This window comes from Canis lupus, chromosome 1, assembly GCF_011100685.1.
Source record: "Canis lupus familiaris isolate Mischka breed German Shepherd chromosome 1, alternate assembly UU_Cfam_GSD_1.0, whole genome shotgun sequence".
Lineage (NCBI taxonomy): Eukaryota > Metazoa > Chordata > Mammalia > Carnivora > Canidae > Canis > Canis lupus.
In genome coordinates this window covers 40,290,199-40,317,296 of record NC_049222.1, presented here as the reverse complement: position 1 = coordinate 40,317,296, position 27,098 = coordinate 40,290,199, and the positions used below count along the sequence as shown (strand labels likewise).

The 27,098-nt window shown below is 42.2% G+C and overlaps 1 long non-coding RNA gene across 1 annotated transcript; it reads left to right on the top strand.

The window, feature by feature from the left end:
• Positions 1–25,967, top strand: LOC111095723. Its single transcript, XR_005353072.1, has 3 exons — positions 1–43; positions 7,694–7,774; positions 25,737–25,967. It is a non-coding gene; the product is annotated as an uncharacterized LOC111095723 (long non-coding RNA).
• Positions 25,968–27,098: the final 1,131 nt, after the last annotated feature.

The following is a 27,098-nucleotide window of genomic DNA, read 5'->3' as shown; positions in this document are numbered from 1 at the left end:
CTCTGTTTGCCTCTGGGTGTGTGTTGGCCAATGGTCCTTGGAGGTGAGTCTTGTATTCCACCGTCTTCCATCTTGTTCTCTGCTGAACATGGACGGGCTTCTCCTGAACCATTCTCGTTCCCTGTCCTGTAAAGTTCACAGTTGTACTGGGGTAGTTTTCTCCCTTCCTCTTCAAATTTCTATCTCTGGTCCTCCTGTTTGGGTCAGTGAGTTTCCTGCCAAACACGTTCTTCCAGAGCTTGTGGATGCATTCACTGTCCCTCTGCCAATAACTATTGTTCTATGTGGTGAGCCCTGGTCCAGAAAACCAAACTCTGCTCTTTGATACCAATTGAAAGCCCGCTGCTCATTCCTCATCCCTTCTTTTCTCAACTTGTGAAACTCCACCTCAAGAGATGTAAACACCTCCTATGCCCTCAGATGATTGAGTGTCCCACCCAGGACTGGAGATGCATTCTAGATTCTTACCCATTGTCAGCTTTTCAGAAGAGAATTCTATGCTTATTTAAGAGAAATTTTGATGAAGTTTAATTGTTTAAATACAAGAGTTCTTACTTAGCTTTATTAAATTTTTGCTTTCAAGACAAAGTAAATTCATTCTTCATATATATATGTGTGTGTGTATATATATATATATATGTAGTGATTATATATTGTTTTAAGTGCTTTTTTCAGATTATGAATACTATATAGAAAAGATATTTAAAGCATATAAAACCCACTTTGAGGATTATCTCCAAATCAAGCTTAAAATTTAATTTGTAGGAAAATTAGAAGGAAACACCACAAAAAGTTATTAAACGACCTATAACTCCCTACATACTTTCAATTTACAGAATGTAGTTAAGCCTCTAATTGTTTAAGTGTTTAACCCACAAATGCATGCCTTTTTTCTAGCTTTTTAGAAAATAAAGTCTGGCATTAATGTGGTGACTGTTCAAGTTCACAAAGCATGTGGTAGTTAATCATCGGCCCCATTGCCCTTTTCACATATGCAATAAAAGAGAATCATTGTCTACACTTCCATTCTCCTTCCTGATGCTCCTCAAATACTGATGTAAAAGTTTCAAAGTACAAGGACTGAACTGTAATGTTAAGGCTCCACTTTTAGGGCAGTAGCCCAAGATCAGAACAGAGGTGTCCTGAAGGTAGAGGGACCTGACATCCATCTCTCCTGGAAGAAAGTGGCTGATGTGCTCGGTCAGTGAGCTTGCCTGCCTCCTACTCCATAGCTTTCCTCTTTCTCTTGTAGCAAAACTAGGGGCAGTGAAGACATAAAAAGCTCCAAGAAACTCAGTGGTCTGTTTTCAGTTACCCTAAGATGCTAGAATATCAACCTGACCATAGAAAAACATGTAATATAATTTCCTAACCTTTATTTTGAATACCAGGGTGTCAAAAGTGGGATCAAATTCCTAGGACAAAAATAGACCTTCCAGTTCACTACAGCTCGTCCTTATGGCCTTGTAGGCAAGGAGGATTCCATCGAGGCCAGCTTGCTTGTGTGCTGGTGAGAAGGCCCCCAATTCCATCTGCAGATTTCCTTGTGCTGGATGGATTATGGTTGGCCAGAATAGTCTCTTAGCTTATTATCAAGGAAATAGAGTCAGCCATCCCATGGATCAGTGAGCTTTGCTCTGCTGCCTGGCTAAAGAACTTGATACATTTATTTTTAAACACCATTCTTTGCTTCAGGACTTGACCTAGAAAATATCTGTTATTGATTTCAGTTGGACTAGAGACCAATTTATCAGTATTTTTGGTAGAACAACTGAAGCCCCTAACACTTGAGACACTAGGAAACTGAGAAGCATGCCCTTGCTGTCTGGGCTGAACAGAATAACTTCCTAAGCTTGCAGGACTTTAGGAGCTTCCATGGGGCAGTGCTCTGAAGAGGAGGGTAGAGGGAAGGGCATCACTGATGAAGGGGTTCTTTACTCTGTCTCTCATGGCTAGTCAATGGGAGGGGCTTAATGTACCAAATCACCAGTAGAAGAATTAGTGAATGATCCAACACGTTCATATAGGATGAAACCAAAGAGAGATCCACTGTTGCTCGTCACTAGCATGTTACTGTAAATATTCCTCATCAACAGCATATTGCAATAAATACACTTCACCAATAGAATATTGCAGTAAATACTCTAAAGTTTTTTGCTTTGCTTAATTTCATCAGTTTCATCCAGTATGTATTTGGCCTGTAAGAGCACAGAGGGAAGCTGAGATTTCATTATACAAGGTCCATTCAGCCAAACATAGGCTTTTTTGACATTCCGCTGAATTTGGAGCCAAGCCTTTCCGTTATTCTAACTTCTTACCCACTTCTGGGAGATGTGTCCAAACATATTTCTAAAACTTGAAACTAGCCCATGGCCTGAGCAACTGCAATTAGGATTTGGGGAAATTTAAAACTCACGTCCAAATGATAACATGACCCCTAAAAGAACAAATAAACTGACCCAATTGAACTCTGCTCAATGGTTTGAAAATGCAACCTCCAAGGGCATCGTTGGAGTCAAGGATGTCACGTGAGGCTCCCAGAGGGGTGCAAACAAGAAACTGATGATCTGAAGAATTTGCAAAGGTTTAGACCAGATTCTTGAGGAGCCAGCCTTACAGGAGATGGCAAATCCGGTTGTCAGCAGCACCTAGAAGTGCCCGAATCTTTGCTCTTTTCTAGAGCCACCCGCTGTGGGGCCTCCTTTCCACGCACAGTTGACTCCCTGCGGGCTCCAGTTTCCCTCACTGAAAGGAGCCCGTGCATTCCCAGCAACCAAGCAACACCTCTGCAGACCACGGCCTGCGTCCTGCTGTGGCTGCGCTGCACCGGGAGGGCCGAGGCTCTCCCGCTGCACCCAGAGCCTCTGCAGTTCTCCGGAGGAAGGTTCGAGCGCCCGGTGGCGGTGGCGGCGAGGACGCCCACTGTCGCCGCTGTCCCGCACCCCTTGACCCCCGGCAAGCTTGGCCCTGGCTTTACAACGTTTATACGCAAGTCTCTCTTCAGGTTTGCTGGGCTGTCTACGAAAAGCACTCGTTTTCTTTGTTAGCAAATGCACCATTTGCCAGCTGAGGGTTTTGCTTTGCACCGCTGGCGACTCCATCCCTGCCCTCGAGTTTGCTTTCTGACACCGCACAGGTTTTTTCTTCCCTCTCGGTTTTGGCATCTCGCGTGTTTTCTTCTAGTATCTGTCTCTCCCCTTTCCCGGCCTGGTCCTCGGCGATGCGAGCGCGAGCCCGAGCCCTCGGGTTAGAGACGGCGGCTCCTTTCCTTGGGGTGGATTACCTTGAGGTCACTCGGTTTAGCTTCGCTCCTTTAAAGGGCCCCTGGGTGCTAACCTTTCCCCGTCTTTTATCAGTCCCGGGCCTTACTACCATCTTTCCAATTGTTCCTTTGGCTTTGTTGCAATCTCCCGGCCAAGAGAAGAGCAGCTGGTTCTGTCTGGGGGTCACTCTGCTCTCTCTCCAGGGGGCCCTTTCAGCATCTGCGTTGATTCTCTGAACATACCCTCACCAGGACCCGCACACATGTACACACACTCCCCTCTAGCTTGACTAATTGGCCATGGCTATCCTGGGGGTTTCTGTGGTTCTTAGAGGCCAGTGTGATTGAATTGGCACTTTGGGACTCTTAAACCGAGCACATTTAAAAGGTTGATTTAGAGGGAGCTTTGACAAAGGCTCTTTTAATTATTTTTTCCTCTGCTTTGCCAGTGCACAGTGCTGCAGTCTGTCAGAGGCCAGTCCCAGAATCATTAGGGGGCCAAGCCATTAGGTGTTCCTGCTTACTCTGCAAATATAACAGGCTTATCACGTAGAACTCTGTCTCCAGCTGGTTTAAAATGTAGGTGGTGCCAGTGGGTAGCAGCTGTTACAGGCTGGGGAGCCAGGAGACGATGGGGACGTTTTATGGCACAAGGAGGTCAAAGTTGACAACTCCGTACAGTATAATGTACCCTTCCATTCTTCGCCCTGGTGGCAAGGGCTCCGAAGGGCGACTGCCTCCCGGGGTCCCCAGATGCCACCTGGCCCTTGCCAGCCAGATCCCAGGCAGGCTTAGCCCTGGCTTTCAACAAGTGGGATCAAAACACTCAGTCACATTGCAGATAATGAATAATTCATACATTTGTAATTCAAATAGTCGTGGTGATGCATAATTCAAATGAAAAGTTGTTATTGCAAATGAGGGGAGAATGGATTCATTTCAGATATTTTTTTTTATTTTAAATTATTATTTTCCTTAGGTTTCAAGGTTGGAGCAGCCTCTATTTTTGCAGCTGTTTTATCTGAATTGGTGCTGGGCTTCGCGGCTTTGCCACAATGTTGATCAGAGAGGGGCAGTGCTTCCGGCTGGGATATTTCACCCAATAGCAAGGACTTTTTGCTTTTTTCGTCCTGAGAAATGGGGTTAGTATAGACAGTCTATTTGTTCTCTCTCTCCGCTTACTTCTCACCCCAACTATGTTAGGGAATTTTCTTTTTAAAACATTATATTATGAGATAATTATCATATGATTTCACTCGTATGTGGAATTTAAGAAACAAAACAGAGGAGCATAGGGGATGGGAGAGAAAAATGAGACAAAATCAGAGAAGGGGAAAAAAACCATAAGAGGCTGTTAATCATAGGAAACAAACTGAGGGTTGCTGGAGGGGAGATTATGGGGTAACTGGGTGTTGGACATTAAGGAGGGCGTGTGCTGTAAAGAGCACTGGGTGTTATATAAGACTCATGAGTCACTGACCTCTACCTCTGAAACTAATAATACACTGTATGTTAATTAATTGAATTTAAATTTAAAAAATAAATAAAAAGCTAAAAAACCCCATTATATTCTGAAAAGTTTCAACCATACACAAAAAGTAAGCAGAATAGTGTAATGCACTCCCATGTACACATCACCCAGTAATAGGAATGATCAAAACATCTCATTTATCCCCATCGGTTACTTTAAAGCAAATTCCACATCTCTAAAAAGAATCACTTCATCTGTTTCATCCAATACACTTCAGCATGTCAGCATCTCTTCTAGATGTTTAGAAGGATGGCCTGTATGGCTCATATCATACCCAAGGTCAGAAAAGGCTCCTCATTGGTGACATGCTCCGGGGGCAGTCATGGCTTCATGGAAGTAGAGGGCAAGTAGCAACCCGGCCTCACCCCCAGTGACATCACATAGGAAACCAATCCCTTGAAGGAATGCCCTGACGTGCCCCCTCTCGCCTCCACCCCTCAGGCAGTGGCCCGGCATCATGGGAATTTGCCTTGTCTGCTTGTTGGTGGTAACACGACTCCCTTTCTCTTTGAGCTCATATCAAGTTTTTAAAGCCTCTCATACTAGCCTATGGTTGGGACATCAAGGAGCTAGATTTTTCACAAACAAGCTTCACTCATTTTTCATATTTTCAACACAAAGTAGGCTACAAAAGCTGTGGTCAGGATGATCAAAGTGTCCTGGAACAAAGAAAAGAGAGTCATTTTAAGAAAATGACTGGACATAATACTACTTAGTCATGCCCAGAAGAAGGTGAAGAATTTGTTTACCGTTTCTCATTTCTGTAATTCAGATAACGTGGCACCAAAAAACCCCCTCTCTAATTCTAACATTAAACATTGTTTGTAAGAGATGAGGCTTGCTCTCCATAATACATATGTTCCTGAGAAAACTAGATATATACTGTCCTGTTTTGTTTTGGTTTTCGGAGGGGAGGGGACAGTAAATAATTTCTGTTGAATCTGGAGTGCTTCACATGGATTTTGAAATAAATCTATTTGATAAACAGAGAACTCTTTTTAAAAATGAAAAAATACCTCTTCCCTTTCCTTCCTTCCTTCCATCCTTCTTGAACACTTTGAGCTCTAAATACTTTGTTAACTTAGTACATTTTGTAAATTTGGGTTTAGGTGCATCCAGTGTTTCTTGTTGGGATTTTGTTTTTCTAAACAGTGGCCTCACTGAATGCAGTAGCTGACATTGATCACACTGGGATAAAAGCACATCAATATTAGCAAAACACAAATGTCTTCCATTTGTCTTTGCACTTACTGTCTTACAAAAACCAGTGTTAATGGAAAGACGTTATTCTGTTGTACGATTGGAGGAGTCAAAGATCTGCTTGTCTTCATTGCTCTCTGCTTTCTGACCTGTTGCAGATGAAGATCAATTCGGAACATATTAAGATAAAACAGTTTTTACCTGGGAAAGGAGAGTGTTATAAGCATTTGACCCTTGAACAACTTAATGATTGGGGGCACTGACCCCGTCCCCCCCTTCAGTCAAAAAAAAATCTTTTTTTTTTAAAGATTTTACTTATTTATTTGGCAGAGAGAGAATGAGAGCGAGCATAAGCAGGGTGAGCAGCAGAGGGAGAGGAAGAAGCAGGCTCCCTGCTCAGCAGGGAGCTGGAGGCAGGGCTCTATCCCAGGACCCTGAGATCATGACCTGAGCCAAAGGCAGACACTTAACCAACTGAGCTGCCCAGGTGCCCTCCAAAATCTTCATATAACTTCGACTCCCCCAAACCTTAACTACTAATAGCCAATTGTTGATCTGGGTGGCTCAGCGGTTGAGCCTCTGCCTTAGGCCCAGGGCGTGATCACGGAGTCCTGGGATCGAGTCCCTCGTCCGGCTCCCTGCATGGAGCCTGCTTCTCCCTCTGCCTGTGTCTCTGCCTCTCTTTCTGTCTCTCTCATGAATAAATAAATAAAATCTTTTAAAAAAAAGAAGCTTTATTGATAACATAAACATTCGATTAACACATAGATTGTATGTTACGTGTGTTACACATTGTATTCTTTCAATCAAGTATGCTAGAGAAAAGAAAACGTTATTAAGAAACGTTATTAAGAAAATGATAAGGAGGAGAAAGCAGTACTGTCTTGTATTTATCAAAACAATCCCTGTATAAGTTGACCTGTGCAGTTCAAACTCATGTTGCTCCAGGGCCAACTGTATTTCTAAAAGAGCAAATTATCCTAAGTACTTATGCGCCTCAGGTTGTGTAAGCATCACAGAACAGAGAGCTGGAGCAAGGGGACCGGACACACCATAGGGACTGGGATGGATCATGGAACTCAGTTGTGCCCGTGCATGGACACGTACGCACCCCTGTAGGACTAATGGCACATTCTTTGGAGTCACAGAGGAACAGACAGGTCCTCACACTTCCTTTCACAACACTTTTTGACCGACTCTCAGCCCACAGCCCCACCTTAGCTAGAGGTATTTCCTGCGTCCTGGGGTGAAGAGCAGGTGTGTAGCCAGCTCCAAAGCCAGGTTCCCATGCTGTACCAAACCATCATCTCAGCCTTAGATGGTTAGAACTCAGGGTCCTGGAGTCCTTCCTCTTGCACCTAAGCCCAACCTTAAAATTAGAACCTCGTATGTCCCTGGTGGTTGCTCTTTTGTGCTTTTGTACCTTGTCAGCTGGACTCCCAGTTTTGCCTGTGGAGCATCTGCGAGGAAAGGCTTCAACAGGACTCAGGTCCTGCTCACTTCAGCAGCCACCCTGGGCCTCCTGCCTGCTTTATTATCCTCCTTGAACTTCTGATGCTTTGATCTTGGATTCTTAGCTGTTCATTTTCTGCTTCTCAAATTCTGCTTGTTTTTGGAATACTTGAAATGCGACACTCTATTTTCTCCCCGTTCTTAAGCAATGGGCCGATCTAACACCAAAACATATTTTTCACTCATAGGTGCCAGCGGGGAGCATGAGCTCCTTTTTTGCTGATTGTCTGGTGATTTTCATACAAGATGAAATTTACTTCGGGGGATGGGTAAGGCCCTTCCAGTTCAGTTTAAAAATTGTGACCCTGTGCTTTGGTTGGGGACAAAAATAAAATTCTTATTACTATTCTAAAAGGGTGATTGATCCACAAGAGGGAGAGAGAGGAGCCCGGAGGGAGGCCTCCAGCCCCCTTATATCATAGTTCTGCTCTGAGCCCTCCCACCAACCACAGCAAGACACTTGCCTCATTTCTTGCTCTGCCCTGGTTCATGCCGAAAAACTTTAGAGTACATTTAAAACCTGGCAAATTCTAAAAACTTTCCCTTAGACAATGAGTTCTACTTTTTCTTTTTGTTAGGAAAGAACGTTCTTTTCCACTTTTCTGATGTACAAATTGGATTTAGTTATGGTAAAGCTTTAAAACACAGATGGATTTCTTTTTTTTTTTTTTTTTTTAAAGATTTATTTATTTATTCATTCAGAGAGAGCGACGAGAGAGGCAGAGACACAGGCAGAGGGAGAAGCAGGCTCCATGCAGGGAGGCCCATGTGGGACTCGATCCTGGGTCTCCAGGATCACACCCCGGGCTGCAGGCGGCGCTAAACCGCTGCGCCACCAGGGCTACCCCAACACAGATGGATTTCGAAGGCCTACCAGCCACTTCTCAAGTTGGTGTTTCTGATTGTTCAAAAGATTCATGTCCCTATTGCCTCCGTTGACAAATAAGTTTACAAATCACCACAAATTCTCCATTTTCAGGGCTTAGCACGTACGCTCCTGAAGCAGAGACAGTGTCGCTTTTGTTGCTGTTGTTCTGTTTGGCTGTAATGTATATAGCACATTGAGATTATAAGTATATTTCAGCTGAAAACATCAGTTTTTTTTAAAAAAAGTATTAGAAGAAATTATAAGCACTTGATCAAAACACAAATTCCAGAAAGAGACCAATTAACCCCAACATCCTGTATCAACACAGAACTGCAAGATGACCCGAGAGCATCGTATGCTATCAATTACACTGACACGTTCTAAAAAAAAATAGGTCTGTAGGAGAAAATGCCTTAGTTCCTTTGTCAGTTCTCTTTTGACATTTTAAGAGTCTGCTTAACTCCCACATTAAGGTATGTAGGGCAGCATTAATCTATGTATCAACCTGTCTGTGATTTTAAAAGGCCAGGCAAAGAATACTCTTTACCCTGCCATTTTAGGACTAGTCTCTTCCTGTTGCTCTTTTGTTCTTGGAGACATTTGTGCTCTCTCTCACCCCTTGTGGCGCTGGGGACTGGCATGCTTCCCTGGACAGGCACCAGATTCGGGCAGGGTGAATGTTTCCTTCATGTAATCTGAGTGAGAACCAGAGTCAGTATTGCCGCAAGTTACACTAGACCAAGGATTACCAGGAGCAAAAGGAAATCAGGATCCATTATTTCAGAGTTCAGCCCATGAACCACTGATATGCTCGTCAGCATTTGACAGCACGGATAGGAAGATTTACAGGAAAAATCCAAGCCATTTGATTTGATCCAGGAAGGATTTTTTGGAGTTCTAGAGGGCGACATTAATGAATTTTGACTAAAAATAGAGTAACTCTTCCAAAAAGGGAGACTTTGGTCATCTTCCAAAATGATTGGGTCACCATATCGTAAGATAATACTTAAATGCAATTAGCTCCTTGTACTATCCAAAGTGTGTGCCAGAAACACATGATTACATCTCATTCATTATCACCTTTCCCAGCTCCTGGGCTGCTATAAACATCATTTTCTTCCAAGGTCAGCTGTAGTTACCTCACTGAGAACTGTCTAGGTATATTTAACTTTGGGGATGGGTCCAACATGCCACTTTAAAAGATGATCGTATTGTTTTTCCTGCTTTCCATTTCTGAAAAGGCGAGGCTTTGGCCAGTGGGTACTCGACATATCTGGCTGCAAATAGGTTACTGGGAGCCAGGCAATGTGGTGCCTAATTTCAGCATTCACTTAAGTAAAATTATTTATGACAGTCCCTACAGGTTTTTTTTTTTTTCCTTTTCCTAAAGGGAGAGATGTGTCATCTCAGCCAGATTGAAGGAATATTTGCATTTAGTCTTAGCTACTAGTGCATTTGAAATACAGCCTTGAAGGTTTAAACTAGGCATGGTACGTACAAAATTGGATTAAATGTCCAGAAAATGGAAAGCGTTCATTTAAAACATCACTAAATCAAGTTTTCAAATAATCGCGTAGTTTAACATTTTTTTTTTTACACAAGCAGCTGAAACAACATCCGAAGAACCCTCAAAAATAATAGGGTCAATCTCTGTGCTATGTAGTTAATCACCTAAGCCACAGAAAACCTGCACGATGGTGATTTGAATGGAGAGAATTCTCATTTCTAATTGTCCAAGTTTGCATTGCAAGTTGGAAGTATTTTCCAGTGGGTTGGAGGAGGCAGAGAATCTGGACCATACTTTCTAAAAGGGCAAGGCAATGAGCAGCATGAAACATGGGCTCCAGTTTGGAAACTAATGGGAGTTCTAAAACCGTTACATGTCAGAGCTGAATGAGTCTTAGGGATCAGTTGTTTTAATGTCTCCTTAGTTGCACAGATTCTGCATACCACAGAAACAAAGGAAAGCTGGTGCAAGATAAGATCCTCTGACATGTTGTCCTCATTCATAGGTCAGAAAGTTCGGAGAACTGAGTTCTGCAGCAGAAACACAGAATGGGCTCTGTTGTCCACGCTGAAACAGAGCTGATGACTCCCTGCTTTCTTATCTAAAAGCTTTTTGTAATGAAATATCCCTTTTGATATTTATAAGACAGCCTGTTGAGTTTATCATTTATGTTGCATGGTTGTTGCTACTGAGTAAAAATAATTTTGTCTTATTAGACTTGATCTTGGTTCAGAAAATGAGATTGATGCAGACAATAACAAATAGAAGGGGGAAAGAGGTCACAACCTAACAGGAGGATAGATTTATAATACTCTCCATCTTTTTGTTAATTTTTCCTTTTAATTAGAAATTCCTAACAGATGTGATATTGGTTATATGGGGAAAATCGTTCTGGGAAAATAGCTTTTCTAAATGTGCAGAATCTGTGATGAGGGAGAGAGAGAATGAGAGAGAAAGAGAGGAAGAGAAAGAGAGAGAGACTGGCAGCATCGTATGGCTCCTGGGCCGAGGCAGCAGCAAGAAAAGTATATAGGGCCACACTTCTAATTATCCGAGAGTTCCCTATTTTCAAAGGGAGTAACTGTTACATACATTCATGTGGTCAAGAGGGGGTGAGTAAGTTTCCACAAGTCTGGTAATAGGAATGGAAATCAGGAGTTGGAATACTGGCATTTCTGAATGTCAGACCAGGGCTCAGATGCTCAGGAAGTCACTTCTGTCTTGCTTGTGTTGCAGGATCAATGACCCAGCAGAACCTATTCGACTTAAACTTTATAAAGAACTTTTTTACTCTCTCATCCATGGAATAAATGGAGAGACTTATTCAGGAAGTTAAATGCTCTGATTAGAGCCTGTGCTGTTTCATTGTGAGAGGGACAGGGACAGAAAGTCTGGCCTCTCAGAGTGCTCCCTAGCTTGGTTATGGCAGTGGTTCTCAAAATGGAATCTGTGGACCTCTGGGGTTCCCTGAGCCTTTTAAGAAAGATTCGTGAGTTCAAAATTTTATAACACAGATGTCATTTGCTTTCTTCATTGGATTCACTTTTGCGTTCACCAATGAGTAATGGTGGTGGGTACCACTGCTGAGACCTCAAGTCAAGTCACCTGTGCAACTGACATCATGTTGGTTATTGTCATGCATTTGTTTTTAAAATATGCTAGTTTCACTTAAGAATGCCTCACAAAGCAGTAAAAAGTATTAATTGCCTTAATTTTGATCCTCAGTTACAGGTCTTATTAGTATTTTGACAAAATGGGAAGTATACATAGAGCCCTTCTGCTATATTCATAAGTACCACATGGGCTTCAGAAAAACACATGGGTAGGTGGGTTGTGAGCTTAACTAGCTGCTCCTTTTATGGAATACCACTTTTCCTTGAAAGAATGACTGACAAGCAAACATTGGTTATTCTGACTCAGACACATGGCAGATATTTTCTTACAAATGAACTAGGGAAGCTTTCATTTCAAGGAAAATAAATGACAGTATTTGTTGCCAATGATAAAATGCAAACTTTCCAGTGAAAATCAGGTGTTTAAAAAAATTGAATCTTCCACTGTGGACTTGAGAGCTTCCCTACACTCCAGCTTTTCTGATGAGATTTGTAGTGATATTGACAAATTTAACTTTAGGGGCTATTATATAGTGAAAAGTGCCAACATTTGGAGGAGCTAACTCATGATGTTACAAAATCATGTATGGGTCATAGTGAAACAGAGTCCAATGGAGTTCAAAGTAACAGAATATGAAGGCCATCCATCATGGATTCTGATTTCATTTGCTAACCTTTTTAAAAGAAACTACCACTTGTTGAGCTTTGGTATGCTATCAGAGGAAGAGCCACAGTTATCTGAAAAATTCGTATCTCTTCCAACTTCATATCTGTATAGAGCTTGATTTTCTTTACATATTTCAACCAAAGCAACATATCACAACAGATTGAACGCAGAAGAAGACATGAGGACCTGGATAGTCATAAGGAGATTTGCAAAAATGTGCATCTCTCACTCATTTTTTAAAAATCATGGTTATTCTTTGTGAAAATGTTATTTATGTAAACATGCAATGCTGCTATTATGATTTTAAATGAGTTAATCAATAGTTTAACAATTTCCCAGTTTTATTTTATTTTATTCTATTTTAAGAATTGTATTTATTTATTTGAAAGAGAGAGAGAGAGAGAGCATGACTGTGGAGGAGAGGCAGGATCTTTGTCTGAGTAGGGCCCCCGACTCGGAAATCAATCCCAGGGATTGTGACCAGAGCCCAAGATCAACTTAACCAACTGAGTCACCCAGGCCCAACAATTTCCCAGTTTAAATCATAAAACATCAAAGATTGATATGTCTAATCTACATAAACAAAAGCTATTTGGGGGTCTCAATAATTTTTTAATGTAAAAGGGTTCTGGAGATTAAAAAATATTGGTAACTGCTGGTGTACGCTTAGAGTGCCAACTACAGGTTAGAGTAAGGGGCTCCTGGTGCCTTTAGGGATGATAGAAACACCCTGGGAAGTTATCAAAAGTGAGGCAAGAATTTGGGGATTGTGGAGATCAAGAAGAGATTCATTGAAACATGAGTTAATTACATACATAAACAGCTAAGGTGCAGGGATGAATCAGGTCACTGATTGAAAATAAAGACAACATAAATAGTAGTAGGTAACTTTTTATTTTTTATTTTTTTATTTTTTATTTTATTTTCATTTTTATTTTTTTTAGTAGGTAACTTTAAAAAGGCTCCTGTCCCCTCATTGGACCTAAAAGACTTTCCTAGCTCTCCATTAAAAAAAAAAAAAAAAAAAGAATAGTGATCAAAAGAGCAGATCCTAGGGACGCCTGGGTGGCTCAGTGGTTGAGGTCTGCCTTTGGTTCAGGGTGTGATCCTGGGGTCCTGGGATTGAGTATTGCATTGGGCTTCCCACAGGGAGCCTGCTTCTGCCTCTGCCTGTGTCTCTGCCTTTCTCTCTGTGTCTCTCATGAATAAATAAATAAAAATCTTAAAAAAAAAAAAAAAGAGTAGATCCTAAATGAACAGACTCTCGGTTGGAATGTCAGCAAGCCTACCTTGTTAGTTATGTAACCCAGGCAGATCCTAGTGGCCACCTCAGTTTCCCTATCTGTAAAATGAGATAATAATGCATAGAGTTAGGTACAAAAGTGTGACATTGCAGTCTTCTGTACCCGACCTAGTGCCTGGTGCATGGTAAATGTTCAGTGGATATTAATATTAGCAGGTCAATTAAACACACACACACAGAGACACACGCACTACAAGAATGTGAAATACTTAAGAAAACAAAAGTTAACAGCAAACAGAGCTGTCATAACTATGGCAAATGGTGGCCCTACCTCATCCAGAACGGGGATTTTTAAACTGTGAAGCTTCTGGGCCCTAATAGTTGAGTTCTGGGAGGGATTCTGTGGCTTCTTTGCCCTCTGACTGTCACTGATGCACCCCCTCCCTATGCCCTCCCTGGAGACTATTCTAATCAGCAACTAAGCAAGTGACAACAAAAGAAGTTTTATATTGAAAAAAAAAAAAAAGAAAAAAAAAGGAAGGTGAGCGAACCAAAAGGAAAGTTCTCGAGTTTCCTGGACACAGCTCTTTCTTTTCTCAATCCAGCTTCTGCTGGCAGTATGCTAGTGGTCTCTTTTCTTTGCAGTCAGGGATTTTAATGGCCTTTAAAAAAAAGTACTAGGTTTCCCTTCTCTGCTCATTAGTGTGCATTTCCTAGGCCTCCCTGCTGTAGTTCACCAAACAGACACAGGACACAAGATCACAGGAGATTCTTTTCCCAGAAACAGGGGCTGTTTTCTGCTTTCCGTGCATTTTTGGTCAGCTTGCCCTGCAGAAGCAAACTCGGTCACGAGTCCTTCCTGCTCCAGGGGAGCCTGGAGGTGGAGTGTGCTGCACCCAGAGCCTGCCAGGTGGGGTGCTGACCTTCACCTGCTGCACCACCCTGGACGAGCTACCTACTTCGTGCTTGGGGCTTCACATCTGCTAGAACATGCCAGCAGAGTCCTCTTATCCTTACTCCTAGCCCTGCCAGCTCAGAGCACTTGCTGCTGCTGCTTCTTCTTCTTAAAGATTTATTTATTTTTTAGAGAGAGAGAGACAGAGAGGGAGTGAGTGCACACTCTGGGGGCAGGGGCAGAGGGAGAGGGAGAGACAATCTCAAGCTGACTCCATGCTGAGGGTGGAGCCCCACAAGGGGCTCGATTCCATGACCCTGAGATTATAATCTGAGCCAAAACCAAGAGTGGAGGCTTCACTGACTTTACCACACAGGTGCCCGTCAGAGCACACTTCAGAGTGGAAGTGTGTGCCTGTTTTAGCCTCTTTGGCTGTAAGACCAGAAACCCAACTTGAACTAGTGTAGACACAGGACTTGGATGCTTTCTTCAGGCTTCACATCACTCTTTTTTTTTTGTTTTTAAACTTCTTTTAAATCTTGATTCCAAATTAATTTTTTTCCTGAATAAGCATTTTAATAAGTCTTTTTTTTCCCTGAATGAGCATTAATCCGAAATTTTCCTGAATAAGTATAAAGCACGTGCAATGTTCTTTTGGCATTCTGCAAGGATAAGTGTTCTGTGTGGCCAAGAACCGATTTATGCAAGTACCAAATTTACTACAAAAAGTTTTTTAGGTAGTGTACAAAATAGGAGTGGTTGAGGGCTAATGATAAGTTTATGTTCTTCTAGATGTGTTTGGGAACATTTGTTAGGATCAGACTCATCACCAAGTGCAGAAAATCCGAAGTAAGTTCACTGGCGATGCATACCCCTTCACTAGGAGAAGCAAAAGAGACAGGATTTCAGAAGCTGAGAAAATCCTGGCTGAGTTGTAGAGAGAGACAGAAACCACAGCCTGTGTCAGTTTTGCAGTGACAAGGATCAGGCTCCTTTTGTCTTGTAGCTTTACCATGAATGGCCACCATTCTCAAGGTCATGTCATGGTCTAGACATACCTTTAGCCTCTATGCTTGCATTCTAGGCTTGCAGAAGGAGCAGGAGGTCCCATATAGCACTTCAGATTGCATCCCTTTGGCTAGAACTCAGTCACATGGTTATATCTAGCAGCAAGAGAGTCTGGAAAATGCAGTTTTTATTCCAGGCAATCATGTACAGGCTAAAAATGGGAGAAGTTTCTGTTACAATAGAGAAGGGAGAAACAGATAATGGTGTTGCAGGAATTCTCTGCATTGGGTGCTGGCAATTCTGGGTCACATAGATTCGAAGGATGAGGAGGTGAATCAGATGAAGAGTGGTGGGCAGCAAAGCAAAGTTGATTGAGCAAGAGTATAAAGCTCCTGGAGCAAGAGGGAGCTTTTTAAGTGTAGGGGTTTTTATGAGCTCTTTTTTGCAGAACTATCTATCTTCAGTGATCAGGGTGTGTTGAGTCATGCCAATCGGGGCTTTGGTCACATATCTGCATACCTATTAGGTTCATTTCCACGTGCTGATGGTCTTTTTGGATGACATCTGGGGGCTTATGTCTTTACTGCCCTCTCCCTGTGATAGGGACATGTGTCTTGTAGTTAACTGTCTTATTTCAGGATATTTCAGAAGTCATTTCTGCAAAGGCTGCAAAGCGGAATGCTAGTGTACTCCTGCAAAACAGGATGTCAACGCTATTTTATCTTAGCTGTCCTGACCCCATATTTTCTTGTTGGGGACCCTGGCCCTGACTACCGACCTGTCCAACTCACTCCTAACATTGGGAGGCAAGTAACAGCCTCTGCCACCAATAGTTTTATGCTGATCTCACCATGGAGATGGAGAGGTATTATGGACTAAACAAAAGATTGGCAAATATTACTGTAAAGGGCCAAATAGCAGATATTTTAGGCTTTGCTGCCATATTGTCTGTGGGCAGCTACTCAACTCTCCTGTTGTAGTGAAAGCATTCTTGAACCATACATAGTGGAATGTATGTAGCTGAATTTGGCACTTGGCCCTTAGTTTGTCTTCTCCTGGACTAAACAAGCAATAATACTAATACTATTTATTTTCCATTTATTGTATATGTGCTAGGCACTGTGCTGAACACCTCACCAGCATTTTCCTGACTATTCTTTTCAAAAACTAGGTGAACTACATATTATCATCATCATCATCACCAGTTTTGTCTATGAGGAAAGTGAGGCTCAGAGAAGCTAAGTGACTTGTTCAAGGTTGTTTGGCTTGTAAGTGGCAGATGGATTTTGAATGAAGACCTTGACTGTGCAGCTCACTCTGACTCCGCTCCCCAAGAAAGTCTGGGCAAGGGAGTAATCAGAGCCTGTGACTGTAGATTTGCTCCAAGATGGTGGATTTAAAGGGCACAAAAGACTTAAATAATGTTTAACAGCTTAGCATTTAGTTAGCAAAAATTATTAGTTAAAATGGGAAGAAGTTACATAAAGGTTGTTGATAAGAAAACTCATTATGAACCATTGTTGATTTGAGGGCTGCTGTAAGTGCTCTCCTGGTTACCCTAACTTCTTTGAATCAGGTTAACTCAGTATATATAGATATTGGTGGGGGATATGGGTGGGAGGACACAATAGCAGGAAGGTGTATGTTGGTCGGGACCATTGTATACTGCCATATGACCATGATGCATGTGTGGCCCTATGTGGCTGTGCAGTATATAATCTGCACTGTGGTATGTGGTGGTCTTAGTATTGGGTGAGATCAGAAGGAGACAGGATTTCAGAAGCTAAGAAAAGCCTGATTGAGCTGGACAGGGAGACAGAAACTTCAGCCTTTGTCAGTGGAGGCCAGAGTCCAGGTGAGCTGTTTTTAAATAAAGGGAGAGATATTTGAGTGGGAGGAGAGATAAAGGAGAAAGTGCCCCCAGCCCTTGCTGTTGGGGAAATGCTTAAACCCATTTCATTCATTTAACCCATTGAATGTTGAAAGTTTTCCTTCTCTGTAGGTAACTGGCAAGTCTATTTTTCAGCATCTAGCAGCTTTAAATGACATATGAACAGATCTCCCCAGAATGATACTGTCTCCAGGGAGAGCTTTTCAGCTAAGCAAAGCATGGATTTCCTCTGCTGGAGTACTCTGGCTTTGCCCCCACAAGATCCAGAGTTCCTTTCCAGCTCCTTTATGACTCCTGGAAAACCACCTGATTTCTCAAATCAAGCATAATTTATTAGGAAATCTTGCCATTTGCAACAACATGAGTGGATCTTGAGAATATTACGCCAACTGAAATAAGAAAGACAAATACTTCATACGACCTCATTTATATGTGGAATCTAAAAAACCCCAAATTTAGAGATACAGAAAACAGATTGGTGGTTGCCAGAAGCAGGGGCTGAGGAATTGAGTGAAGGTGGTGAAAATGTACAAACTCCTAATTATAAGATACATAATAAGTCCTGGGAATGTAATGTGTAATATGGTGACTATAGTTGATAATATTGTATTGTATATTTGAAAGTTGCTAAAGGAGTAGATTTGAAAAGATCTCATTGAAAGGAAAAGAATCTGTAACTATGTGAACTGATGGATGTTAATGAAACTTAGAGCAGTAGTCAAATCATTGTGGCAAAATATACACATAGCGGGATCCCTGGGTGGCTCAGCGGTTTAGCGCCTGCCTTCAGCCCAGGGCGTGATCCTGGAGTCCCGGGATCAAGTCCCACGTTGGGCTCCCTACCATGGAGCCTGCTTCTCCCTCTGCCTGTGTCTCTGCCCGTCTCTCTCTGTGTGTCTCTCATGAATAAATAAATAAAATCCTTTTAAAAAAATATACACATAGCAAATCATTATGTTGTACATCTTAAACTAATATAATGTTATATGTCAATTATATATCAATAAAACTGGGAAAATTTTTAAACAGATAAGCCTAAAGAAGGATAAGTTATTATTGATACAATATTAATAATCTGAACAATACATGTGTTTTTCAGAGCAGTTGTATATGCATTATCTGATTTGATGTTCATAGAAACTCTGAAGGGAAAGGATGACCAAAATAAAACTGACACATGTTGACCTTGGATGCTATAGGTGTGACTGACTGAATACTTTGATGAATACTATCTTGTTCAGTCCTTCGGCTATTGGGGGTAGTAGGTCATTATAGTGTGCCCATTTTACAGAGTTGGAGAAGCAGACACAGAGAGTAAAGTAATTTGCCCAGGGCCATACAACTCTCAACTGGCTTGTGCTATTGCCAGAACTTGAACTCAGTCTTCTGAACTCAGTTTCACTGCTCCTGTCACTTTTGCTCAGCTATGGGTCCTTATAGAGGGTATGACAAGGGAGTCAACACTAGTAGGTTGAACTTCTGAAGACAACAGATTCTATCTAAACATGTGAGGATGCCCGATACCCCTCTTTATTAATATAGATCTGTCTTCATGATGGAACAATGAAATTACCCAAGAAACATCTGTTGGTGTATTCCTTCATATATTCAGCTGATATTTATTGAGAGATGGGCTCTGTTGAGATGTTGGGGATAAGAATAAGAAGGCTAACATCTAGCCACTGCTTATCAGCAAGACCATATGAGCACTTAAAGGTTGGCATCCATTTTGGTGGGTTGGTGTTCATGTCATATCTATTGTTAAATATTTCTTAAAGATTTATTTATTTACTTTAGAAAGAGAGAACATGAGTGGGAGGGGCAGAGGGACAGGGAGAGAGAATCTCAAGTAGACACTGCACTGAGTGAGGAGCCCGCTGTGGGGCTGAGATCAGGACCTGAGCTGAAACCACAAGTCGGATGCTCAACCAACTACATCACCCAGATGCTCCTGTTGTTAAATATTTTGAATACTACCACTAGATACAGCAATAAATAAATTCCTGCCCTTGTGAACCATGTATCTTCATTTGACAAGAGTCAATTAAAAAAAGCAGCTAAAAAAAAGCAGCTAATAAACAAGTCAGTGATAAGAGTCATAACACAAGTAAAACAGAGTGATATTATGAACATAGCACCTTTTCTGCTTTTTATCTTGTATTTAGTTTGCTTTACAAAGATATTTGATTTTGAATTGAATGAATGTAAATAGAAGTTAAATGCAAATTGAATAAATAACAACAACAATCTATGATGCTAATGTTGGAGGCTAATGGAGATTGGGGATAATGAAAAGGTGATATTTAAACTGGGATCTAATGTCAGGAAGGAGCCAGCCTCCGAGAGAAAGGCTTCTTGTGTAGAAAGAACAGCTCCTGTGAGGCTTCTACATGGGAATAAGGTTGGTATGTTTGGGGAATGGAAAGAAGCCCGGGGTGTCAGAGCACAGTGGGTGAGGGACAGACAGGTGTACACAGGAGGTTGGAAGGGAGGACATGGCTGATTCATGCAGGACTTTCAAAATGTTTGAATTTATTAAGTTTCAAGGAAGCCTTTGAAGGCTTTTTAATAGGAGAGAGCCATGGTCCTATTTGTGTTCTTAAAAGGTCATGTTGGTTGCAATATGGAGAATAGATTCTCTGGGATGCAGAGAGACCGGATGGGAAGTTTTTTACAATAGTCTGGAGATCGATGGCCTGGGCTATGCACATAACCATAGCAAGGAGGGAAGTGGTTTGCTTTAGGATATATTTTAGTTATGGAGTCGACAGTTAACTTGGATGTGTTAAAAATGGGGAGGAGTCAAGTTTGCTTCCTAAGTTTCTGGCCTGAACAATGGAGATTAAAAAGACTAGGGAAAAGCAAATTTTACATGAAATTCTGCTTCGGGGGCACCCATGTGGCTCAGTGGTTGAACATCTGCCTTTGGGTCAGGTCTTGATCCCGGGGTCCTGGGCTCAAGTCCCACAGGGAGCCTGCTTCTTCCTCTGCCTATGTCTCTGCCTCTATCTCCGTGTCTGTCATGAATAAATAAAATCTTTAAAAAAATAAATTCTGATTTGGACATGTTAAGTTTGAGATGACTATTGAATGCTGGGTGTTTAAATCAGTACACTTTCATGTGCAAGACCCGTGGTATGCAGTGAACCACATACACAGCATAATGAAAACCATCGTCAGAGGATTAGAAAGGATTTCTTAAGGCTATTGCTCTGGAAGTGTGATTAAGTATGAACTTCCAAGGAAACTCTAAGGTGATTATTAATGTTGGAACCTAAGATTTGTGCAGGAGACTAATAGAAGGTGCAAAGGGGAGGCAGGTGAGAGCCAGCTCATAGAAGACCCTGTAGGGAGATGATGGAAAACTATTGAAGGGATTTGAGTAGGGAATGATGTGACCACACTGAATTTTTCAAAGATAATTCTGGAACATTATGCAGAGGAGATTGGAGGGGAGTGAGGCTGGAACAGGGTGAACAATGAAGATTTACTGCCAACAATCCAGGTGGGAGACGATGAAGGCTGGAACTCAGCCAGTGACCCTGTACAAGAAGAGGAGGGAGCAGATTCAAAAGATATTCAAAAGACAGATTCGATTGTACTTGGGGATTTTCTGGCTGTGAGAGTAGGAGATGAGTCCTCACTGGGTCAGTTTTTCTAGCCTGAGTGCCTGAGTAGATGTGGGGGCCATTAAATGGGATCCAGAGCACTGGTCCTTGAGGCCTGGGTGGATATGACCCTATCTTGTTTTTTTCTGTGCCAACCCCAGAGCCCCTTTTCAGTGTGAGAAGCTGATTTGCTTTAGCACTTCCTCTAAGCACTTCCTCATTCAAGAAAGCCTTGTTGAATGAATTTCTAGAGAGCTAGGGTCCTACCAGGGGAAATGTCAACACTGAAGGGGTAGACATTCAGGCAACTTGGTAGGTGGCAGGAAAACCAAAAATCAGGGGACCAGCAGAACCAGCAGAGTAGAAAGTGAGGGAATGGCCAGAGGCAGGATGAAATGCCAAGGAGACATAAAATGAAGTAGGGACTTACAAGTATTCTCTGGATCAGGGCATCAGCAGTATTGGTAGCCAGCATGGTTTCAGTGGTGTGGTGAAGGTGCAAGTCAGGTGATGGGTGGAGGGACAAACAGGACAGGAAGTGGAAAATACTCAGTTAAAAAACTTGTGGGCAGTGTGGTCAGAGAATTGAGAGATTTCCCACCCAGTTTTTCGATTTTCTCTGTGAATTAGGAGGAGGCAGACAATGTCCTGAACTTGAGGAAGCCGCATGGAGGATTAAGATCAGTGGTGATTCGTAAAGACAGGGAGTTTTAAAAACTCAACTCTGAGAAACAGAAGACATTGGTTCTCACTTCGCTCTCATCCTGACCTCTAGAATTATCCCTCAGGGAACAACCTCTCTGCCCAAGAGACTTGAGTTAGAACTCCAGTTCACTGATGTGTGGATATGTGAACGCCTCTCCCTCCAGTCACAGAATGATTCTCAGTCAGAACTCAGAATTAATCCTGTGAGAGAGCCCTGGCTCTTGGCATTGAGCTCGGCACTATCAGACTTCCATTCCAGTTAGTATTCCAGGTCAGCCCAGTTGGTTGTTTTCAATTTGTACAGTTGATTTGCTTTAGCACTTCTATTAAACACAAAAGAGCTTGGATTTGGGACCCCTAGCCATTGCTCACACCAGCGGAGACTGGGGAGGGCTGTGAGGCATTCTAAGTGCTGCCCTTCAGAAAGAGATGTTAAACTTGTGTTTCTCCTGATAGATGTTGGTAGATGTCCAGAGAAAAGTTAAAGTTCCCATTGCTTTTTCCAGAAAGAGTAATGGGGAGCCCTTGTGTTCCAGCCAACAATCCCTCTTCTCAATAAAACAAATAGGTTCTAATGTTGGCAGCTTTCTGAGCTGTTGCTGAGAACATAAAGGCTGCTCTGTCTTTTTCTGTGGTAAATATACAGCAAGTATTTAACTCATTACTAGATAAATCACACTGAGATGGATCAGAGTGTCTGGTACTGGTTTCTATTTTTTTTAAAAACATTGATTAATATTCCTCCTTTTTAAAAAAAATGTTCCTTTCCCCCAACTTTACTGAGGTATAATTGACAAGCAGAATTATAATATATTTAAAGTGTGCAAAGTGGTGGTTTGGTTAAGTTTCTACTTTTGTTTTTTTACTAACTCAGTCCCTTAAAGAGACACAAATAAACATATTTAGTAATAGCAACTTAAATAAGGTAACTAGAGAAATGATATGGTTAAAGAAAAGATGTGGTGAGGTTCTAAGCCTCACCCAGTGGTCTGGTGCTCCTCTGTATTTCCCTGCTCTAATGGGCCAGGTGGGCCATAGACTCACCCTGGCTGATGAGACGAGGGACAGAAGTGAGCTAAGCCATTTCTAGATTTGACACTTAAAATCATCCTGCAGGATTCTCTAGCTTTCTTTCTCCATTTGATAATGACCATGGAGGTCACGTGTTCCAGTGTATTTAAGCCATGTATTTAAGATAGAACACAGCCACCTATCCATATCAGACATTATGTGATCAAGAAATAAAGGTTTACTGTGCTAAGTTATTGAAACTTCTGGGTTTTATTGTTACTGTAGCAAGACCTATCTTAGCCTATCAAATGATATCACTTTATCAGGAAAAACAAGGTCTTCTATGAGTCCCTGGAGTTAGCTGACATGAAGTGAGACAGGGGGGTATACCTATCTCAGAGCTGTCTGCAAAGATCTGCCTTGCCTTAAGATCATACTTTATATGCCTGTAGAAATTTCCAGAGGTCTTTACATTGAGTAATTGTGGATCATAGCCTCCAATAATAGGTTTCTGACAAGAAAGCAAGGCTGCTTTCCTTTAAGGCTACAACTTGATGGTGGTCAAAAGAATGACAGTTTATGTATAATTTACTCAGGTGGAGTTTCCCAACGCTGCTCTAGGTATGAGTAAACTGCAGTTGTGATCATAGTAAGTAAGCTGTTATGGTTTTTTTTTTATATCTTTTTGCTGCCTTCTGGGGCGGAGGCTGGGAAAATCTCTTCAAGCGTTATTGGTGAGGGATGTGTGGGGAGATGTTCTCTAGAGAAAGCCTGACATGTAGTAATAAACAAGTCAGGTTGGGCAGCCCCGGTGTGGGCCTGGGGTGTGATCCTGGAGACCCGGGATGTAGTCCCAAGTCGGGCTCCCTGCATGGAGCCTGCTTCTCCCTTTGCCTGTGTCTCTGCCTCTCTCTCTCTCTGTGTCTGTCATGAATGAATGAATGAATGAATAAATAAATAAATAAATAAATAAATAAATAAATAAATAAATCTGAAAAAAACAAAAACAAGTCGGGTCATCTATAGCTATCACATGGCATGCCCCAATTTTCTCCTTGTCAGTTTTAAGATTTTCTTTATTTATTCATGAGAGACACACAGATAGAGGCAGAGACATAGGCAGAGGGAGAAGCAGGCTCTCTGAGGGGAGCCTGATGCGGGACTCAATCTCAAGACCCCCGGATCGCAACCTGAACCAAAGGCAGATGCTCAACCACTGAGCCACCCAGGTGCTCCAGGTCCTACCATTTCTGCCAGGTGTTCCTTCCCACTCAGCCTGGATCTTGCTGCAACCGAGTACATCTGAAGGACCATCTGTAGCTGGGCATTCAGGAAGGAGATAAAACAAAACCACTATATTGGAAATATGTTTACGCCTCTTCTTAATTTCTTTGGGTAGTATCTACTGACTGTCCACTAAGAAAGAGGAAGGGTTTTGTCTCCTTACAATTATTATTTCCCACAATTAACCTTCCCCATGACAGTTGTACTATATTTGCTGGGGAGGAAGGAAGAGGTGAACACGGACCCCCATCCCACTGGCGGTCCTTCCCACAGTTACCCTAATGGCTGCCCTCTGTCCACTCCTGTTCTCTACGGGGCGACTCAGAGCTTGGTGGGTCTTGAAGCTCATGTCAGTCAAGGGTCTTGTCAGGAAAACAGAACTCGTGCCAGGTGGTCCTATAGAGGGAATTTAATTAGGAATTAATTACAAAGATCTTAGGGGAGCTGACAGATATAATAGGACGATGAAGCAACTCAAATTTTAGAACAAGAGGCACATGAGGGCAAGAGATTTTCAGAGTTTAGCAGCTCAGGGTCTCCCTTGCTGGATGCTGGAAGACCAGAGTCGGGTGACTCCAGCGGAGCAAAGCCTCCTGGTGGGCAGTGGATCCATAGATGTAGCTATGGATGGAGAGCAGAGTAAGAGAGGGAGAAGTACCCAACCTTCCTCCTTCCTCCCCCAAATGTGTGGGAATTCCAACTCTCAGTATCTTGGAGTATGACCTCACTTGAAATGAAATCGAGTCACTGAAGATGTGATTAGTTAGGTGAAAATGAAGAAGTACTGGAACAGGGTGGGTCTTTAGTCTGTCTACTGGGGCTGGTGTCCTTCTAAGAAGAGGAAAGGATGCAGAGACACACAGGAAGAACACCTTGTAACAGCAGAGGCAGAAATGAGAGTCCTGCATCTATGAGGCAGGAAGGACAGAGGATGGCTCATTGTCACCAGAAGCTAGGAGAGAAGCATGTACAGATTCTCCATCACAGACCTCAGAGGGAACCAACCCTGCTGATACCTTGATTTGACCTTCTAGCTTCCAGAACTGTGAGAAAGTATATTTGTGTTGTTCTGAGTCACCCAGTTTGCAGTACTTTGTTGCGACAGCCCTAGGAAACTAATACAGATGAGCAGAGCTTCTGGAAGGAATGCTCTCACCACTTAGGTGTACTCTCGGCTACCACTTTCTCAGCGATGTTTTTGTATGAGTGTGATCCCATATACACCCTGGTGTTCAAAAATATGCCAACATCTCTGGTCCACACAGTACTGTTATGGATTTATTCTATTTTGTTTAAGTGTCATTTAAATGGAATCAATTCCATGAAGAAGAGAAAGAAAACATAGGCACCCAACCTGCCATCCTAAAGCAGAGCCCTACTGCCTGACTTGGCCAGGTTCAATGATCGGGGCACCCTTATCTCCTCCAGCCCAGTGATGGGGTCTTCCAATCACACGAACTGTGCATAGAGAGCATATCAAATACAAAACAAGGACTTGGGTAAAGAAATCACTACAGTCCCACACTGGGCTCCCCATTCAGTGGGGAGCCTGCCTTTCCCTCTCCCTCTGCTGTCCCCTGACTCCCACTTGGGCTCGCTCTCTCTCTCTCAAATAAAGAAATAAGATCTTTAAAAAAAGAAAGAAAAAGAAGAAATCACTACATCCACTTTATCGAAGATGGAACCTTTGAATTTTTACATACTGATTGATAGAATTATCAAAATAATTGGAATGCTAGGACTTATCTATAAAGACATATATCCTATCCATAAGAGACCCAGGATGCCTTTTCTTAAGCTTTTATATTATCAACTTTTCATAGTTTATTGTTAATGATTTTGAGAATATTAATTAGTGTTCTTCATAAATAACTAGTGTTGGATAATATCTTTTGCTCTTCCTAATCACTAACCAAATTCTGTGTTTCTAGAACTTCTAAGAATTTATAACAAGCAAAGAGTGATGAAAACAACCACAAACACAAAACCCACGGGGCACAAACAGCCTGAGACATGACCACTGGCACTGAGCAAAATGACTAGTTAATGCGCCTATAACCCTCCGGTTTTGAAGGGGCCACAGAACCAGGCAAGTTAAAAACTCCAGAATGTTCTTATCATGGGTACTGAATCAGCATTTGGTAATCGCTTCAGATATCCTTGTCTTTTGGGAAAAATAAAAGCAGCCTTCTGATATATGATATTCCCTCAAAATGACTAATAGCAAGGATTCAGAGAATAGAAAACCATTATTTTGAATGGCATTCTCACATGGGCGGTGGTATTAAAGTGCATGGTTTTTCAGATCTAAAAGAAGAGGAAAGAGGAATTATCCAGATCTTGTATTTTTAGTTGTTTTAGATTATTTTTCTCCACCTCAGTGGCAATAAGAGCATTTCTAGTGGAAACACTCCTTGCAAAGCTACATTTTGCTGTTTTGTGTGTGGGAGAAGGAGAAAGCAGGCACTTATTTTAAGGATCCTCTCAACATGACTTTCTGTGCCATGATCCCAGAGAGGTCTGCCCATTTGTTCATTTTCCAGGCTTCATGTTGGATGTATTTGATTTGGTGATAAAAACCCTATTTGCTTCCCAGGCTTACGCTGGCTGCATTTGCTTGATTTGATTTGAAAGTTGTGATCTTTACAATACTTGTGTATTCCACAGTAATGCAAATTATTGTCTGGTTGCTACAGTGTCTGTATCTCTGGGCCTGGATACCTTGCAAATGAGAGTCCTCAGAAAATCTGGGCTTAGGAAGCCCCTAAATGGAAGATTGGTTTCATGACCGTGGAGGCCAGTTGCTTGGTCCACAAAGAACAGAGGCTCACCTCCCGACCGCATGCTCACTGAGTGTTCTCACCTGCGTCTCAGGCTCCTTGTCCAGGTTTGGGCCGAGTGCAGGCTCTTAGCATACTGGAGAAGCAGTGTCCACTCTGGCGGGGCTCCAGGCCTGCCCCACTGCCCCCTGTAAATGTTGGTGACGGTCACCAGGGCTCTAGTTCACGGAGTTGTGGCTCTTTGACTTAGTCCCTCGCTGATTCTCTATTCTACTGAGCCTAAAGCTCCAGGTTCATTTCCCTACAACATTTTCCCATAACCTTTCCTTAGAAGGTGTTCAAGGCTGTTGCTCTAAAGCATCCTCCACCATTCACTCAAAAATTTATGGAGTGCTTACCTTGAGTGTTACCCTTTGCTGGAGCATGGTGAGCATCACCAAGAAATATATGAGGGACAGAATGGATTTAGTTTGGTGACTTGCAGGCACTTTTTTGCATGTTAGTGGTATAATC